Below are 5,871 nucleotides of genomic sequence, written 5' to 3'. Positions count from 1 at the left end.
ATTGTTCCGAATCACATCAGAGTACGGCCTAAATCTTCAACCCGAAATAATTAGGCCGAAATAATTTGGGCCTTTTTTGTTTGTTTTGGGCCTTTTGGATTTATTACAATTTTTTTGTGGAGGGTTTTGCGCGGTTTCTTCTATATAACGCATAATCAAAATTTATTTTTATATCGAAGAAAATATATATTCAAAAATCTATTTTTATATGGAAGAAATTGCGCCACACCCTGCACAAAAAAAATTCTAAAAAATCAACGGTAATTTTTAACGACGTGAAACTTGCACTTTTTGATAGATATTTTTTTAATTTTTATGCACTTTACATAAAGTATGAAGCTTTGATATATATGGATTATATTATAGAATGAACTATATTTTCATAAATAACACAAGCTTACAAAAAAAAAGTATCTGCATATTGAACCAAACCTCTATATCGACACGCTGAATGCGAAGCCGAGATCTGAAAAATATTTGATTCTTCAAAGTTATCTAGAGGTCATGCCAAGGTTAAATTCAGAAGAATTGTATTGAATTTTGAGGTTTTTCAACGACCTCGAACTTGACGTGATGGAGACTAACTGACCTCGGATTCGTATTCAGGGCGTCGAATACTATAGGGATATAGAGGTTTGGTTCAATATGCACACTTTTTTTTTTTGTAAACCTGTGTAATTAATGTAACAAGTTTTTCATTAAAATAATTGTAAATATTATATTAGTACAAGGTATACACTAACATTTGACACTGCCTGCATAAGCACAAATGCAAACAAATATGTAGAGAAAATTTATTTTTTAAACGAATTGATAATATTTCAATTTTTGTTAACGTTCAATATTATATTTATAAACTATATATATAACCTAACAGGCCATGGGTGCCACGGCCCTTTTACCAATTGCTCAAATTTTTCTATGACTAAGCAATTGATTTCATATACTTTATACCATATTCGAGTACTCTGCCATGAACACATCCAAAGATATGCAATATGAAAAATTCGGTTTGAATGAGAGATGCACGCCCTTTTTCCAAAAGCCCAAACCTTTCCTCATGACTATGCGATTGATTTTATATATCTCCATACCAAATTCCAGGACTCTATCATGAACACTTCCATAGACATTTTTTTTTTTTAATTATACTTGCATTTATTTGTTGGATCTGCTTATTTTACATCTATTCAGCCTAATAACAAGTTTAAAAATCTAAAAATCTTACGTCTAATTTCCATAGAATTGCAGTGTGAAAAATTCGGTTTGTATGGGAGATGCCACGCCCCTTTTTCCAATAGCCCCAAGTTTTCTTCATGACTATGCGACTGATTTCACATATTTTGTACATACCAAGTTCCAGTACTCTACTATGAACACTTCAAGAGATATGCAGTGTGAAAAATTCGGTTTGTATGGGAGGTGCCACGCTTATTTTTCCAGTGGGCCCAATTTTTCTTCATGACCATGTGATTGATTTTATATATCTCCATACCAAATTTCAGTACTCTACCACGAACACTTCCAGAGATATGCAGTACGAAAAATTTGGTTTGTATGGGAGGTGCCACGCCCCTTTTTCCAATAACCGAAACTTTTCTCCATGAGTATGCGATTTTTCTCATTTATCTCCATACCAAATTCGAGTACTCTACCATGAACACTTCCAGAGATATGAGGTATGAAAAATTCGGTTTGTATGGGAGGTGCCACGCCCCCTTCTTCAAAAACCACAATTTTTCTCCATGAGTATGCGAATGTTTTCGTTATCTCCATACCATGTTCGAGTACTCTACCATGAACACTTCCAGATATATCCAGTATGAAAAAGGTGCCATGCCCCCTGTTCCAATAACCGCAATTATTCTACATGAGTATGCAAGGTGCCACGACCCCTGCACCTAGAAAGATCGGTCGAGCCGTTTAGGAGGAGTTCGACCACAAACACAGTGACACGACATTTTTATATATTAGATCTATTTTTGGTGGTCGGCAAAAAAATTTTACGTTTTATTGTATTTTGGGTCTTTTTACTTGGCTGTTGTGGTACACAAAATTTTGATGAAGTGGCAACCGTGCACGCAACTAAATGCTAAATCTGGCATCGCGGCACCATTTGCATGGATAGGTACTTCTTCTTCTTATTTGGCACTGTAACCGCCTAAGCGATTTTGGCCAAGTTCAACAAAACACGCCAGTCGTTTCTTTTCTGTGCTAACTGATGCCAATTGGAAATGCCAAGTGAAGCCAAGTGCTTCTCCACCTTGTATTTCCATCGAAGTGGGGGCCTTCCTCTTCCTCTGCTACCACCAGCGGGTTCCGAGTTGAATAGTTTCAGAGCTGGAGCGTCGGTGTCCATTCGAAAGACATGGCCAAGCCAGAGGAGCCGCTGTATTTTAATTCGCTGCACTATGTCCATGTTGTTGTAAAGCTCATACAGCTCATCGTTCCATCGTCTGCGGTACTTGCCGTCGCCAACGTGTACAGGCCCGTAAATCTTCCGCAAAATCTTTCTCTCGAATAATCCAAGGGCCGCCTCATCGGATGTTGTCACTATCCATGCTTCTGCGCCATATACCAATACGGGCATGATGAGTGACTTATAGGGTGTGGTTTTCGTACGTCGAGAGAGGACTTTACTCCTGAATTGCCTACTCAGTCCAAAGTACCACTTGTTGGCAAGAGTGACTCTGCGTTGGATTTCCATGCTGACATTATTATGGGTGTTAATGCTGGTTCCCAAGTAAACGAAATTCTCTACTTTCTCAAAATTATAACTGTTATAAGTCCATATTAAAGAACCGGTTTATTTGCTAGTTCAATCCTGAATGTTTTATTCTCCAAGCGTCTGAAGCTTATATTTAGTAGTTACAAGCAGCTACGGTCACGTATATACATAATTGAAAATTTTCTTATACTCACAACGTATAGGGTAACCATACATATATAAGCTACTTAAATTCTAAACACTAAAGGTGTCACTACACCTTCCTCCCTGAAAAAAGGAAAAGATCAAAGGTTGATCAGACCCGTTGATCTTTGACTTCTTTCGGGAATTTTCTAAACTGTCGCGAATAAACAAATATTCTCTTATATATCTAGTTATTATTATTATATATCTTTTCTCTTTTTGTGCTGGGTACCCATAGCACTTCCATATCTAGTATATAAATGAATTTATTAAACAAAAATATGAAAAATAAATATAATTTATGTAAGTAATCAGTAATCCATGTTTTTTTTTTGATGTGTACATTCATTTGCATATACATAAATACATATGTATGAGCTGTGTAAGTGTGAAATCATTTTCAAATTTAAATTAACAATTTTTTTCTATTCAGTTTTCATTACCTATTCCTCGCTCAAGATTGAGGTTTATAATTTTTAAATTTTCCATTCACTCAAAGCAGTTATGAATTCACACATCAACATATTCATAGCAAGATTGAAAACACCAATGCCAAATCAAAAAAAGGTTTAACACTGAATGAGTATTGAAAAGGCTGCAATCTTTTGTGTGTGTGAATTCTTTAATTCAGTACCAATCATTAGTTCAAAGACACCCTGGTATACAACTTTTTCATAAAAAAGGCAGATTTTTGACAATTGCTCAATTGTAAAAATTCGAAGCGGTGTTACCCAATTTAAGTTTTTTGGTAGAAGGGATTTTATACAATAAATTTGGGATTATAAATAAAACAGTTGTATTAACATTTACCTTTTAAAAATAGTTAATATCTTATATTAAAAATGTTTAAATTTTACATTAAATTCGATAAACACTTCGCGAAAACTTTACATTTAGGTTAATAAAATTTTAGGGAGCATATTTTAAAAATATTTAGTGTCTTTATGCCATCTAATTATTTGACAATGTAACTAGCCAGGACTATTACAGTTTTAAATATCGGGTGCGATTGTTTCTGATATAATTCGAAGGTGACAGGTAATAAGGTCAATGGAAATAAGGTCAATTGACTTTATTTCCCACCCTGGTGCGAAATAAAGTCAATTGACATTATTACCTTTTCAAAAGCGAAATAAAGTCAACAAAAATTTGGAAATAAAGTCATTGACGCTATTTCCTCATTCAAATGGAAATAGCGGCAACAATGCTTAAAGTGTGTCGATTCATAGAAAAAAATGTTGTTCTTGCAATAAACATTGCCCCGTCAGTGTTGTTTTTTAATAGATGAAAAAGGCTTTTGCCAAATCCTCAGTGTTGTGATATTAATCCACACACAATCATGAACTACCTCCAATTGATTCTATTAAAAAAAGAATATAAATTACGAATATGTAAAAACACGATGCGAAAAACTAAACGCCTGCGTACAGCTGGAATACGAGAAATATTTGAAGAAATAGTGGAAAAATGATCCATAACATGCAAAACATTTTTCGTTTCTACAAAAATAAAGCGAACACTATTAAATTGAAGAAACAGTACATGTCCAAAAACCCCGGAGGAGCACTGAAAAAATTCTGTGTTTTAAATTAGCATATTTTGAACGAATTCGGAATGTCTAAGGTGGAAAAGAACCCAACCTTTCTATAAGGAAACAATTCTAGAAAAAGAATTTTCTTACACTGTATTTATGTCTCCGCCAGTAGTCATTTAAAAGCAGCTAAGGAGAACGACGACACTATTTATTAGATGGCACATTCAACGAGCCAATGTGCCAAAATGCGGGTATAAACAATTATTGATTATTTAATATCGGAACCGAGATCATATAAGTTAATGGATTGGTTTTCACACACTTTTGAAACACAAATTATATGCTTTTTTACTGCAGACAAGTTGTTGCCTCAAAACACAGCAGAAATCTTCCAATCAGGGCTGCCAACTCTCCTTAGTTTTGAGGTGCCATATTGAGGATAAAAAAAGTGCCAAAATGTGCCAAATAGAAAAATAAAAGTGCCAAAAAAGGTGTAATTCCTTTTAATCATTCAGATTTAGCAATAAAATAAAGCCTCATTTTCAAAACAAAAGTGCAATGATAAAATAAGATAAACCAGTTGAATAGCCTTTATAAATTAGAAAATTTTAGTTGAGAAAAAGAAGTGCACGCAAAGGATTTCACAAAAATGTATTGAAATGTTATTCTTTTTACAAAAGTGCCATTTTGGCATTTTGTGCCAAATTGAAAAATTAAGTGCCATTTGAAATAAAATAGGAACAAATGGCACGGTTTGAGCCAAGTTGGCATCCCTGCTTCCAATAACTTACAAATATAAAAATGTGAAATATCGAGGGCTTGAATTCATTAATACCCTCTATCTGCAATTTGCACAAAAACTAATTTCTGATTTTAGAAACCATCTGGGACTTATTACCTGTCGTTATATAAGGTAGCATTAATATCACTGATGACAGTTAAAGCTTAGGTGGATTTTTATATCAGAATCTCATCTTTGTGAAAAGTGTGCAGATAGGGGGTATTATTGAATATAAGCCCTCGATGTTTAAAATATATAAAAATTTTATTTCAACGTATACAAAAAATTAATCTACCTGCGCTACAGCACGTCGGGAGACGGGGAGGGGGGGCCGGGGGGCCCGCGGCGTAGCGTGACGCGGTGCGCGCCGGTCGCGCGGGGTACGCGGGGCGCGAGCGCGACGCGCGCGGTGTGGCGCGCTGACGCGGCCCGCCGCGAAGCTAAGCAAATTTAATGTTTGAAAGAGAAATAATGTCAATTGATTTTATTTCGTTTTTAAAAAGGTAATAATGTCAATTGACTTTATTTCGCACCAAGGTGGGAAATAAAGTCAATTGACCTTATTTCCGTTGATCTTATTACCTGTCACCTTAATTTCCTCTTAAATGAATCTGGTGAAACTGGCTGTAATGCTAATATTTAAAT

Source organism: Rhagoletis pomonella, unplaced genomic scaffold, assembly GCF_013731165.1.
Source record: "Rhagoletis pomonella isolate Grant_MI unplaced genomic scaffold, Rhpom_1.0 Rhpom_scaffold_00003, whole genome shotgun sequence".
Classification (NCBI taxonomy): Eukaryota; Metazoa; Arthropoda; class Insecta; order Diptera; family Tephritidae; genus Rhagoletis; species Rhagoletis pomonella.
Note: the sequence above shows the minus strand (reverse complement) of the source record.